At 43.8% G+C, this 15,053-nt stretch overlaps 1 protein-coding gene across 3 annotated transcripts in view; it reads left to right on the forward strand.

The window, feature by feature from the left end:
- The window catches only part of LOC130367770 (beta-1,3-galactosyltransferase 2-like), a 52,840-nt gene that overhangs the window by 10,906 nt on the left and 26,881 nt on the right, over positions 1-15,053 (forward strand). Inside the window, exon 1 of one of the 3 annotated variants that reach the window (XM_056570527.1) lies at positions 10,396-10,636. The exons of 1 other annotated variant lie outside the window; for it this stretch is intronic. The gene's annotated coding sequence lies outside the window, so the exon portion shown is untranslated. Of the gene's footprint in view, positions 1-10,395; positions 10,637-10,741; positions 10,779-15,053 lie in introns of those variants that run through there. One more of the 3 variants, XM_056570529.1, reaches the window with a different exon arrangement.

Consider the following 15,053-nt stretch of genomic DNA (forward strand, 5'->3'; position numbering starts at 1 on the left):
AACAGCTGGAGGTTTGCCCCCCCCCCCCCATGTGACTTTACAGGGTACATTCACACGGGCGGGTTTACAGCGAGTTTGCTGCTGCAAGTTGGAAATGCGGCAAATTTTCAACATTTTCCACCGCAGCTCAAACTCCCATCGAGAAACTCACTGTAAACCCCCGCCTGTGTGAGTAACCCTAAGAACACTACACAAAATAAAAAGTAAAACACTACATATTCACATACCCCTACACAGTCCCCTCATCCCCCCCAATAAATGAAAAAAAAAAGTCTTACACTGCACTGTTTCCAAAATGGAGCCTCCAGCTGTTGAAAAACAACAACTTCCAGCATTGCCGGACAGCCACTGACTGTCAAGGCATGCTGGGAGTTTTGCAACAGCTGGAGACACCCTGTTTGGGAAACACTGCCCTAGGGTATTTTGGTGGCGGATGCAAATCCCCAAAATAGGCCTCAAATGCACATGGCGCTCTCTCGCTTTGGAGCCCTGTCGTATTTCAAGGAAATAGTTTAGGACCACATATGGGGTATCTTCGTACTAGGGAGAAATTGCGTTACAAATTTTGGGGGGCTTTTTCTCCTTTTATGAAAAGGTAAAGTTGGGATCTACACCAGCATGTTAGTGTAAAAAAAATAATTTTTTTACACAAACATGCTGGTGTTGCCCCAAACTTTTAATTTTCACAAGCGGTAAAAGGAAAAAAAAGACCCCCAAAATGTGTAACACAATTTCTCCTGAGTACAGAAATACCCCATATGTGAGCGTAAAATGCTCTGCGGACGCACAACAAAGCTCAGGAGTGAGAGCGCACCATGTACATTTGAGGCCTAAATTGGTGATTTGCACAGGGGTGACCGATTTTACAGCGGTTCTGACATAAACTCAAAAAAATAAATACCCCCATATGACCCCATTTTGAAAACTACACCCCTCACGGAACGTAACAAGGAGTGCAGTGAGCAATTTTGCCCCACAGGTGTCTGACAGATTTTTGGAACAGTGGTCCGTGAAAATGAAAAATAAAAATTTTCATTTGCACAGCGCACTGTTCCAAAGATCTGTCAAACGCCAGTGGGGTGTAAATGTTCACTGCACCCCTTATTAAAGCCAAATGTGTCTCCTTCTCTTCTGAGCATTGTAGTGTATCAGGAGAGCACTTTCCGTCCATACATGAGGTATTTCCATACTCAGAAGAGATGGGGTTACAAATTTTGGGGGGCATTTTCTCTTATTACCCCTTGTAAAAATAAAAATTTTTGGGAAAAACAGCATTTTAGTGAAAAAAAAATCATTTACACCTCCAACTTTAACGAAAAGTCGTCAAACACCTGTGGGGTGTTAGGGTTCACTGTACCCCTTGAGAAGTGTAGTTTACAAAATAATATGCCATGTGTTTTCTTTTTTTTGCTGTTCTGGCACCATAGGGGCTTCTTATATGTGACATGCCCCCCAAAAACCATTTCAGAAAAACTCCCTCTCCAAAATCCCATTGTCGCTCCTTCCCTTCTCTGCCCTCTAGTGCACCCACCAAACACTTGACATACACATATGAGGTACTACCTTACTGAAGAGAAATTGGGTTACAAGTTTTAGGAAGATTTCTCTCCTTCTACAAGAACATGCGAGTGTAAAAAATGAAGATTTTGAATTTTCTCCTTCAATTTGCTGCTATTCCTGTGAAACACCTAAAGGGTTAACAAACTTTTTTTCATGTCATTTTGAATACTTTGAGGGGTGCAGTTTTTATAATGGGGTAATTTATGGGGTATTTCTAATATGAAGGCCCTTCAAATCCACTTCAAACCTGAACTGGTCCCTGAAAAATTTGATTTTGAAAATTTTTAGAAAAATTGGAAAATTGCTGCTGAACTTTGAAGCCCTCTGATGTCTTCCAAAAGTAAAAACATGTCAACTGATGCCAACATATATTGTGAGGGTGGGGTATAATTGTTCCCTGCCAGTGAACTATTTCATACCCGGAAGCTAAATATTATGTATTCTCATAGCCTCTAAAGCAACCCCTTAAGTATTAGCTTTTTTTTTAGGCCTGAAAGGGTCACTCCCATCTCGTAAAGTGATTGGATATCGCTAGGATATGTCATCACTTCAGAATCAGTGGGTAGTCTGACATCTGGGACCTGCGGCCATTCTAAGAGTGAACCTGATTCAGCACTGTGGCCCCTTTACAGTCTGTTCTGGTGCAAAGGAGCCCCAGGTACCCGCTGTGAGGTTGAACTGCCCCCCCGAAATTTGTAACCCCATCTCTTATGAGTATGGAAATACCCCATGTTAGGATGTAAAATGCTCTGCTGGCGCACTACAATGCTCAGAAGAGAAGGAGTCACATTTGGTTTTTGGCCCCGCACTCCCACCTTCATTTACTAGCTGGAATTGGGTTCCAGCTTTGCTTACACCTCCTGATGGCCCTTAAACCTGCTCTGTGAACTCACTGGTGCCTGTGACTAAGGTTAATCAATTCACTCAAGTTCCTGTATCGTGAGTATCTTGCTATTGTCCACACCTTTTGTGACCTGACCTTTGCCTGCACCTTGACCATTCTCCTGTCTGTGTTTGCCTTCTGATTTTGTACCACACTACCCCCTATATTTGACCCATAGCTTGTACTGAGTCTGATTTTGCCTTTAAGATTTTGAACCTTATCGCCCCATGTGCTAACAATCTGCTTTGTCTGACTACTCTGATTAAGGTTAACTTGCCACTCAAACCCAGGTCCATATAAAATTAACATAATCTACATTAATCATTAAAGAGGTTATCCAGCAAACAGAATAAAAAAAAAAATAAAAAAAAACTCAGACCAGCATATGAAATTAATCTTGCATCCACTATTCTACTGTGACCTTTTTATCTCCTGTAAGTGGCTCTAATAAACCTTTCTGCTGTCCTACTTGTTCCCTTCCCTGCACGCTGTCTATAAACTACAGGTCCCAGCATTCTTTGCTGCCGCTCTGTGCTCACTTCCTCCTAAATGCTGTTTTCTGCCCATGTCCCTTGGCCCCAACGGTCGGAATGTTACTTACTGAGCAACCATTCCCATCCTGCTTTCATCTGCTGCACTAAAGAGCAATGATTCACAAAATGGCTGCTTCCATCTGTTGCAAAACTACAACTCCCAGCATTCCCAAAAATTCTAAATCCACAAGTGCATGCGTGGAGTTGAAGTTTTAAAGTTTTTAAACAGCTGAAGGCACCCTTTTTGGGAAACACTGCTACATAGTGTAAAGATTTTTTTTAAAATTATATATATATATATATATATATATATATATACACACACACAGTACAGACCAAAAGTTTGGACAAACCTTCTCATTCTAAGTTTTCTTTATTTTCATGACTATGAATATTGTAGATTCACACTGAAGGCATCAAAACTATGAATTAACACATGTGGAATTATATACATAACAAAAAAGTGTGAAACAACTGAAAATATGTCATATTCTAGGTGGAAAGTGTCCCCAAGTGCGGTCACAAAAACCACCAAGAGCTACAAAGAAACTGGCTGACATGCGGAGCGCCCCAGGAAAGGAAGACCAAGAGTCACCTCTGCTGCGGAGGATAAGTTCATCCGAGGTCACCAACCTCAGAAATCGCAGGTTAACAACAGCTCAGATTAGAGACCAGGTCAATGCCACAGAGTTCTAGCAGCAGACACATCTCTAGAACAACTGGTAAGAGGAGACTGTGTGAGGCCTTCATGGTAGAATATCTGCTAGGAAACCACTGCTAAGGACAGGCAACAAGCAGAAGAGAATTGTTTGGGCTAAAGAACACAAGGAATGGACATTAGACCAGTGGAAATCTGTGCTTTGGTCTGATGAGTCCAAATTTGAGATCTTTGGTTCCAACCACCGTGTCTTTGTGCGACGCAGAAAAGATGAACGGATGGACTCTACATGCCTGGTTCCCACCGTGAAGCATGGAGGAGGTGTGATGGTGTGGGGGGCTTTACTGGTGACACTGTTGGGGATTTATTCAAAATTGAAGGCAAACTGAACCAGCATGGCTACCACAGCATCTTGCAGCGACATGCTATTCCATCCGGTTTGCGTTCAGTTGGACCATTATTTATTTTTCAACAGGATAATGACCCCAAACACACCTCCAGGCTGTGTAAGGGCGATATTTGACCAAGAAGGAGAGTGATGGGGTGCTGCGCCAGATGACCTGGCCTCCACAGTCACCGGACCTGAACCCAATGAAGGCAAAAGGGCCAACAAGTGCTAAGCATCTTTGGGAACTCCTTCAAGACTGTTGGAAGACCATTTCAGGTGACTACCTTTTGAAGCTCATCAAGAGAATGCCAAGTGTGTGCACAGCAGTGATCAAAGCAAAAGGAGGCTAATTTGAAGAACCTAGAATATGACATATTTTCAGTTGTTTCACACTTTTTTGTTATGTCTATAATTCCGCATGTGCTAACCCCTTAAGGACCCAGCCAATTTTCACTGTAGGACTTGGCCATTTTTTGCGCATCTGACCACTGTCACTTTAAACATTAATAACTCTGGGATGCTTTTACCTTTCATTCTGATTCCGAGATTGTTTTTTTCGTGACATATTCTACTTTATGATAGTGGTAAAATTTTGTCGATACTTGCATTATTTCTTGGTGAAAAATTTCAAAATTTGATGAAAAAAATTGAAAATTTAGCATTTTTTTTTTACTTTGAAGCTCTCTGCTTATAAGGATAATTAATATTCCAAATAATTTATTGATTCACATATACAATATGTTTACTTTATGTTTCCATCATAAAGTTAAATTGACAAATACCCCCTAGAGGGTCTACGGACCCTTATATATTAAACAACAACCTTGGGGATATGCATCCCCTCAGGGAAACCCTGAATAGAGACCCTCTGCGGTCTTAAACTTAACTTTTAATAATTTCAAATAATAATTTTGTGCTCAAATTTTCCACTAAGTGGCAGTGTATGCTAAAATTACAGTCCCTATTTGTAATGATTTTTATTGCATACTATGCATGGATGAACCTGATCACGGGGCTCTGTTTACAGCGCTCTGTTCTAACACCGTCTACAGACGTGGTGTCACAGCGCACCGTGATCCATCCATATTTGCATGGGGACTGAGCTAAAATCTCCTCCTCTGGCTCAACGTTTCGCTAGGCAAGCCTAGCTTTTTCAAGAGTATGAGGTGCCTCTGGTTTCCCTGAGGGGATGCATATCCCCAAGGTTGTTGTTTAATCCATCATAAAGTTGACATGTTTTTACTTTTGGAAGACATCAGAGGGCTTCAAAATATAGCAGCAATTTTCCAATTTTTCGAAACATTTTCAAAATCGAAATTTTTCAGCGACCAGTTCTGTTTTGAAGTGGATTTGAAGGGTCTTCATATTAGAAATACCCCACAAATGACCCAATTATAAAAATTGCACCCCTCAAAGTATTCAAAATGACATTCAGTAAGTGTGTTAACCCTTTAGTTGTTTCACAGGAATAGCAGCAAATTGAAGGAGAAAATTCTAAATCTTCATTTTTTACACTTGCATGTTCTTGTAGACCCAGTTATTGCATTTTTACAAGGGGTAAAAGGAGAGAAATCTTCCTAAAATGTGTAACCCAATTTCTCTCGAGTAAGGAAATATCTCATATGTGTATGTCGTCAAGTGTTCGGCGGGCACAATAGAGGGCTCAGAAGGGAAGGCGCGACAGTGGGATTTTGGAGAGTGAGTTTTTCTGAAATGGTTTTTTATGGTGCCAGAACAGCAAAAAAACAAACAAACACATGGCATACTATTTTGGAAACTACACCCCTCAAGGCACGTAATAAGGAGTCCAGTGAGCCTTAACACCCCACAGGTGTTTGACCACTTTTCGTTAAAGTTGGATGTGTTAATGATTTTTTTCCACTAAAATGCTAGTTTCCCCTCAAATTTTTTACAATAGGACAAAATGCCCCCCAAAATTTAAAACCCCATATCTTCTGAGTATGGAAATACCCCATGTGTGGATGTCAAGTGCTCTGCTGGTGCACTACAATGCTCAGAAGAGAAGGAGTGCCATTGAGCTTCTGGGGAAAAAAATGGAATGGAATGGAAGTCAGGGGCCATGTGCATTTACAAAGCCCCACGTGGTGCCAAAACAGTGGACCCCCCCACATGTGACCCTATTTTGGGAACTACACCCCTCACAGAATTGAATAAGGGGTGCAGTGAGTATTTACACCCCACTGGCGTTTGACAGACTTTGGAACAGTGCGCTGTGCAAATGAAAAATTAAATTTTTCATTTTCACGGACCACTGTTCCAAAAATCTGTCAGATACCTGTGGGGTGTAGATGCTCACTGTACCCCTTATTACATTACGTGAGGGGTGTAGTTTCCAAAATGGGTTCACATGTGAGGGGGGTCCATTGTTTTGGCACTATGGGGGCTTTGTAAACACACGTGGCCTTCAATTCCGGACAAATTTTCTCTTCAAAAGCCCAATGGCGCTCCTTCTCTTCTGAGCATTGTAGCACACCCGCAGAGCACTTTACTACCACATATGGGTTATGTTTTTACTCAGAAGAAATGAGGTTACAAATTTTGGGGGGCTTTTTTCAAATTTTCCCTTGTGAAAATGAAAAATTTAGAGTAACACTAGCATTTTATTGAAAAATGTTTTAGTTTTTTTTTCATTTTTTCCATCCAACTTTGAAGAATTTTCATTAAACACCTGTGGGGTGTTAAGGCTCACTATACCCCTTGTTACGTTCCATGAGGGGTGTAGTTTACAAAATGGGGCACATGTGGGTATTTCTTTTTTTTGGCGTTTATGTCAGAACCGCTGTAAAATCAGCCACCCCTGTGCAAATCACCAATTTAGGCCTCAAATGTACATAGTGCACTCTCACTCCTGAGCCTTGTTGTGCGTCCGCAGAGCATTTTGCGCCCACATATGGGGTATTTCCGTACTCAGGAGAAATTGCATTACAAATTTTGGGGGTCTTTTTTTTCCTTTTACCTCTTGTGAAAATAAAAAGTATGGGGCAACACCAGCATGTTAGTGTAAATTTTTTTATTTTTTTACACTAACAAGCTGGTGCAGCCCCCAACTTTTCCTTTTCATAAGGGGTAAAAGGAGAAAAAGCCCACCAAAATTTGTAGTGCAGTTTCTCCCGAGTACGGAAATACCCCATATGTGGCCCTAAACTGTTTCCTTGAAATATGACAGGGCTCCAAAGTGAGAGAGCGCCATGCGCATTTGAGAACTAAATTAGGGATTGCATAGGGGTGGACATAGGGGTATTCTACACCAGTGATTCCCAAACAGGGTGCTTCCAGCTGTTGCGAAATTCCCAGCATGCCTGGACAGTCAGTGGCTGTCCTGAAATGCTGGGAGTTGTTGTTTTGCAACAGCTGGAGGCTCCGTTTTGGAGACATTGGCATACAATACGTTTTTAATTTTTATTGGGGGGGACAGTGTAAGGGGGTGTATATGTAGTGTTTTACCCTTTATTATGTGTTAGTGTAGTGTAGTGTTTTTAGGGTACATTCACACTGGCGTGTTACAGTGAGTTTCCCGCTAGGAGTTTGCACTGCGGCGAAAAATTTTCCGCAGACCAAACTTGAAGCAGGAAACTTACTGTAAGCCTGCCCGTGTGAATGTACCCTGTATGTTCACATGGGAGGCAAACCTCCAGCTGTTTCAAAACTACAACTCCCAGCATGCACTGACAGACCGTGCATGCTGGGAGTTGTAGTTTTGCAACAGCTGGAGGCACACTGGTTGGAAAACCTTCAGTTAGGTTCTGTTGCCTAACTCAGTATTTTCCAACCAGTGTGCCTCCAGCTGTTGCAAAACTGCAACTCCCAGCATGTACTGATCGCCGAAGGGCATGCTGGGAGATGTAGTTATGCAATAGCTGGAGGTACGCAACTACAACTCCCAGCATGCCGAGACAGCTGTTTGAGCAAGCTGGGATTTGCAGTTTTGCAATATCTGGAGGGCTACAGTTTTAGAGAACACTGCAAAGTGATCTCCAAACTGTGGTCCTCCAGCTGGTGCAAAACTGCAAATCCCAGCATGCCCAGAAAGCAAACAGTTGTTTGGGCATGCTAGGAGTTGTAGTTTTGCAAGATCTGGAGGGCTACAATTTAGAGACCACTATATAGTGGTCTCAAACTGTAGCCCTCCAGCTGTTGCAAAACTACATATTCCAGCATGCCCAAACAGCTGTCTGGGCATGCTGGGAGTTGTAGTTTTGCAACATCTGGAGGGCTACAGTTAGAGACCACTGTATAATGGTCTCAAACGGTACCCTCCAGATGTTGCTAGGCAACTCACCGGCTTCCGTACGATCCAGCCGCACAACGTCGCCGCCCGCTGATCTCTGTCGCCCGCAGCCTCCGTCGCCCGCCCGGACGGGTAAGTGATCCCTTCGGTTCCCCGTTCTGGCCCGCCTATTGTGGGTGGGCAGGATGGGGGAAACGAAAGTTAACCCCCCCCTGCCCCGATCTGCTATTGGTGGTCGCGTCTAGACCACCAATAGCAGGGATAGGAGGGGTGGCATCCTTGCCACCTCACTCCTATCCCTTCAGGGGGATTGTGGGTGTCTTAGACAACCGCGATCCCCCTTATATTCCGGGTCACCATAGACCCGTAATGACCCGGAATCGCGCAAATCGCAAGTGTGAATTCACTTGCGATTTGCTGCGATCGCCGGCATGGGGGGTCTGATGACCCCCCTGGGCGTTTGCAGGGGATGCCTGCTGAATGATTTCAGCAGGCATCCCGGTCCGATCCCCGCCCGGCGGGGACCGGAACTACCCATGACGTAACTGTACATCATGGGTCCTTAAGACCCAGGGTGTCGGGACGTAACGTTACGTCATGGGTCCTGTAGGGGTTAAAGGGGTACTCCGGTGGAAAACATTTTATTTATTTTTTTTAAGGTCTTTATAAGTCAACTGGTGCCAGAAAGTTAAACAGATTTGTAAATTACTTCTATTAAAAAATCTTTACCCTTCCAGTACTTTTTAGCAGCTGTATGCTACAGAGGAAATTCTGTTCTTTTTGAATTTCTTTTTTGTCTTGTCCACAGTGCTCTCTGCTGACACCTCTGTCCGTGTCAGGAACTGTCCAGAGTAGCATAGGTTTGCAATGGGGATTTTCTCCTGCTCTGGACAGTTCCTGATACGGGCATCAGGTGTCAGCAGAGAGCACTGTGGACAGGACAATAAAGAAATGAAAAAAGAACAGAATTTCCTCTGTAGCATACAGCTGCAAATAAGTACATGAAGGGTAAAGATTTTTTAATAGAAGTAATTTACAAATTGGTTTAACTTTCTGGCACCAGTTCATAAAAAAAAAATGTTTTCCACCGGAGTACCTCTTTAATGTGGTTAGGCAATAGTGTTGACCGCTAAGCTACCATACTGCTGCTATACACAGGGGGAGATTTATCAAAATCTTTTCAGAGGAAAAGATGCTCAGTTGCCCATAGCAACCAATCAGATCGCCTCTTTCATTTTTAACAAGGCCTCTGCAAAATGAAAAAAAAAAAAAGGATCTATTCCACAGAGTCCTATATTTCTCTATTGTATTAAAAAATACACATATTTCTGTAGGTGTATATCTAGATTTGGTAGCAGCAAGGGAGCAGTGCAAAAAAAAAAAGACTACAACTCCCAGCATGCCCGGACAGCTAACGGCTGTCCGGGCATGCTGGGAGTTGTAGTTTTGCAACAGCTGGAGGCACACTGGTTGGGAAACACTGACCTTGGTCTTCAAAAATGTGGATCTCCAGCTGCAACTTCCAGCATGCCCGACAGCTAACTATGTTGGGAGTTGTGGTTTTGCAGTTTAAGGGTGCGTTCACACTACGGAATTCCCGCGGAACTCATGAGCGGAATTCCGCGGAGTCAACTTAACATTAGTGTGAATAGGTTTCCCGGAGACCCATTCATACTGCGGACAATTCCGCCGCTGAAATTGTTCCGCGCGAAGAAAGAACATGTTCATTCTTTGCGCGGATTCCGCGAGCACTGCATAGCCGTCAATGGTGACTGCTCAGTGCCCCGCTGCCCCAGCGCCGAAGTAACTCCCGCGAAATTCAGCGAACGGAGATTCCGCAGTGTGAACGCACCCTTAGTATTATCATCTTTTCAGAGGAAAAGTTGCTCGGTTGCCCATAGCAACCAATCGGCTCACTTCTTTAATTTTTAACAAGGCCTCTGCAAAATGAAAGAAGCCATCTGATTGGTTGCTATGGGCAACTTTTCTTTTGCACAGGTTTTGATAGATCTACCCCACAGAGTCCTATATTTTTCTATTGTATTTAAATATATATATATATATATATATATATATATATATATATATATATATATATTTCTGTAAGTGTATATCTAGATTTGGTCCAAAAGAAACCCAATGCAGCAAGGGAACAGTGCTAACCACCAATCCACCATGCTACCCTACAGACATACCCTTGTAGTAATACATACTCCTGTAGGGGTAGAGTAGGCGGAGCCGGTGTTGAGAAGGAGGCTTACAAAGCTGACTGTGATGTCATCACTGCTGACCCCCGCGACCCGGATATGACATCAGCAGCAAAGTATCTGCAAAGCAGCAACAGAGTAAACCCAGGGGCACGGAGGTAATAAAAAAAAGTATGAGGAAACAATTAAGGGCCCAATCACACTACAGGATCTCCGCCCAGAGATATTTCGGGCGGAAGTCCCACTGGTAGCTGGTACTAGGACTAGTGCTGGGTGATATGACCAAAAATGAGTATCACGGTATTTTTCTAAAGTATCACGGTATTTTTTATTTTTTTTACATTGAGACTTGCATTGAGGTGGCGTAGCGGAACTAAATGGGCTTTTGGAATTAAATGATTTGAACACTGGGGCGGTGGAGTACCCTTTTAAATAGATGTAACAAACAACCCTACAGCCTCCAGCTGTTGCAAAACTACAACTCCCAGCATGTTGGACTATATAGTAGTGTATAGTATTGGTCAGTGTTTCCCAACTAGGGGTGCCTCCAGCTGTTGCAAAACTACAACTCCCAGCATGTTGGACTATATAGTAGTGTATAGTATAGGTCAGTGTTTCCCAACTAGAGGTGCCCCCAGCTGTTGCAAAACTACAACTCCCAGCATGCCCGGACAGCCGTTGGCTGTCCGGGCATGCTGGGAGTTGTAGTTTTGCAACAGCTGGAGGGCCTACCGTAGGTATAGTATATTATACAGACCCCTGTCCATCCCAGAACCCTGACTCACCTTCCCAGTTGCTGCAGGGACCGTCCGGGGAGGGTGGTCCGGGCCATCCATCCTTCCTGTAGTGTCCTGCGGCATTCCGGGTGGAGGGTGAACCGGTCCGCGCTGTCCTTCTTCTCCGGGGGTCCTCTTTTCCACTCCGGGCAGGCTCCGGCCTAGTAATGCTGCATAGACGCCGCTGCGCAGTGACGCCCGTGCGCAGCGACGCACCTGACGTCACGGCGTAGCGGCGTCTATGCAGCATACTAGGCCGGAGCCTGACCGGAGTGGAGAAGAGGACCCCCGGAGAAGGACAGCCCGGACCGGTTCACCCTCCACCCGGAGTGCCACCAGACACTACAGGAAGGATGGATGGCCCGGACCACCCCCATTACGGGTAAATTAAAAAAATTATTGACTTAGAGGGTGGGGGAGGGGCCCGACCGGTATAGCGGTATGGACAAAAATCCATACCGTGGGAGAAAAAAAACTGTATCCGGTTCATACCGGTATACCGGCCAGCACTAGCTAGGACCACTTAGAAATGCGCGACAATGCATTTCTGAGCGGATTCTGCCGAAAGAATGAAAGTGTTGGTGGAGTCTGGGGTCCGGAATTTTAGTGGCGGGGTGTCTGCAAACAATGGGAGGCTGCTGCACCGAATTTTTTGCTCAGAAATTACGTAGTGTGAATGGACCCATTAGGGAGGGATAACAAATGAACGATCATACATCTCCTTTAATACATGTGGGAACAAAGGACCATGAGGGGCATTAATGAAAGTTTGCTTAGGTATGCTATTTTTTATTTTATTTTTTTTCACTTCCATTCTGCTTACGTGCGTCAAATTTACTATATTGTTGCACGGCGTTAATTAATTTTTCACAGGTGAGCAAAAGCGGAGTTTTTTCCTCACCTAAGCGAAAACAATAGTCAGTTTCTGTTAGTTAAGCCAAGGTTCGGCTGGAGTATAGTTTAGTAGGTTTTTAAAGCCTTAGCGACTTTTTTTGCGCATGTCTCGGTTGATAAATTTCTGACAATTCAAGTAAAAATTGTGAAAATGCTTATGTACGCAGATTTAAAAAAAAAATGCTTTTCTCGCTTTCGTGGCAGATTGTCGCACGAAAAAAGACAGTGGCACAATTGCGAATTTTAATGCAATTTTATGCGAAAAAACTCTGGTAAATCGGTTGATAAATGTCTGTCCATTTTACTATCGAGTTTGACAGAATATTATTATCATTGATATAAAAGTCTATTTTTCTAGCTGAGAAAAAAAATGGCCCCAAAAATTGCCAAAAAGCTGTGTGTGAACAATGTAGGAGCATTACAAAGGTTTTAGTGTGTGGCTTAAAAAATAATTTTTTTTTTTTTACCATTCCACAATTGACAACCACCCCACTCCAAAAAAAAAAAAAAAAAAAAATGCATCCCTGCTTGCTTGCCGGAGCTACCCCGGACCACCTGTCTCCCTTCCCCCACCCTGTCCCTTTCATGCAGCCTCTTAGGCCAAGTTTCTACCTGTTTTTTTGTCTTGAGTTTTTTGTTTGAAAAAAAACGCCAGTGCGTTTTTTTCTGGCGTTTTTTCCTTTGTGTGGAAATTGCATTTTTTACACCTTGGCAGTTTTTCCAGCCTTTCTAAGTTGGATTTTTTTTTTTTACTTTTTTGCTGACACAGGTGAAAAAACGCCAAAGAAAAACGCCAAATGCAAAACGTACATGGCGTTTTTAATGTTGTTTTTTCCCTCCCATAGACTTCTATGGGAGAAAAATGCCACAATTTTGACAAAAAAAAACGCCAGTGGCTCAACATGCCGCGACTTTGGAAAACCGCCAAGGAGCTGAAAATGGCAAAAAAGAGATTAAAAAAACGCCAAAAGGATCACGGGGACGGGACCACAATGCTCTGTGAGAAGCACCGGTAGATTTCTATGGAAGCGCCGATGATGCGCCGATGATGTCCCAGAGCTGTACTCAGGTCTTTTCTGTGCTCCCATAGGAATGAATGAAGCGCATGCCGGCCCCCTAGCCCTTAGGCTATGTTCACACGGCGAAATGTCTGTGCAGAATTATGCCCGAATATTCCTCATGGACATTCCGCTGCAACAGAGTCCCATTGATTTCAATGGGATTCTGCTGCACCCATTGCAGTGTCCGCAAAAAGAAAAGACTTCTGCGGTTTTCGCTCGGAAATGCATTGCCGTCTATGAGACGGTGCATTTACGTCCGGTCCGAGCGCCTGCCGAATTTTTCAAATGTGTGGAATGTCCACTCGTGTTTCCCATGTGGACCTTCCACACATTTTAAGCCGTGTGAACATGGCCTTAGGAGGGATTCATATGACATTGTTGGCAGCCATTATGCCCCGTATGGACCCCTTCTGGGGGTAAAGGTTAGGCCAGGTTACATTTTACCACTTGGACATTGGGAAATTCCCCTTCGCCCCAGGGACAGCCCATTGGTTTTCTGATGATCCTATTGGGTCTGTCTCTGGGGACAAAAAGACATTATGAGGGGGACTGGAAGGCCCCTTATCGGTAGTCAATAGTGCAGAATATGGAGTGGTCTGGGCTTTGACCACTTGGGTATTCCTAAAGGGCTACTCTGCCCACAGACATCTTATCCTCTATCTAAAGCATAGGGGATAAGATGTTTCATCCCTGGGGTTCCCTCCACTGGGACCCCCCACAATCTCTGTGCAGCATCCGGCATTCTAAACAGTATGTATAGAACGCTGGGTTTCCGCGGCGGGAGCAAATCCCCATAGCAAACCACTCTTGCCCTGGACAGTTCCTGACATGGACAGAGGTGGCAGCAGAGAGCACTGTGTCAGACTGGAAAGAATTGCACAACTTCCTCTGTAGTATACAGCAGCTAAGTACTGAAAGGATTAAAAAAATTTTAATAGAAGTAATTTACAAATCTGTTTAACTTTCTGGAACCAGTTGATTATAAATAAAATGTTTTCCACCGGAGTACCCTTTTAACCCCTATGCAGGGATGTGAACTTCACTTCAGGGGAACACCAGGTCCTTTGGGATACTGACTGGCTTTTCAATAAGGGCTACCTGGCTTGAAAGCGTTGAGAAACGCCTCCTTAGAACATATTTCTTGCCAAACCCCACAACACAAGTGGGCGAGCTTTAAGTTCAGGGTTTGGCAAAATTTGACATCACTTTGTCAGAAGTGTGAAAATAAACAATTCTTGTACAAACTGTATATTTTGCTACAATCATTGGGTGTGGACCCATTGTGTCATCACATTGATTTGCTTAGGGCCACACCTGAAACTACTGTCTAAGGGCTCCCCTGGTTTTTGGAATTTAACCCCTATACAGGGATCTGAGGTTCACTGCAGGGGAACAATAGGTCACTATTGTACTTTATATACATGCCTGAAGTAGGTGCATACGGTTACGTCATGTAACTGTACTTTTTAAAGTAGTTAATTGAAAATGGAAATAACCATCTTTGCTCAGAGTTGTCCTGATAGGAATGTGTTGGGGTGGACGTCTCTGTAACATGTATGCTACAATGTAAAGTAGTTTGTCAGCAATATACATTTTACAAGGGAATAGCAGCAAAAATTAAATATATATGTAATTTTTTTTATTTATTTAACCCCTTAACCACTTAAGGACCTAGGGCTTATGGATACGCCTTGACGTCCTGGTACTTAAGGACCCAGGGCGTATCCATACGCCCGTGGGAATTTCGGTCCCCGCAGCGCGCCGGACGGGGACCGGGCCAGGGTGACTGCTAATATCAATCAGCAGGCACCCCGTGCAAATGCCCAGGGGGGGTCATCAGACCC

This window comes from Hyla sarda, chromosome 4, assembly GCF_029499605.1.
Source record: "Hyla sarda isolate aHylSar1 chromosome 4, aHylSar1.hap1, whole genome shotgun sequence".
Lineage (NCBI taxonomy): Eukaryota > Metazoa > Chordata > Amphibia > Anura > Hylidae > Hyla > Hyla sarda.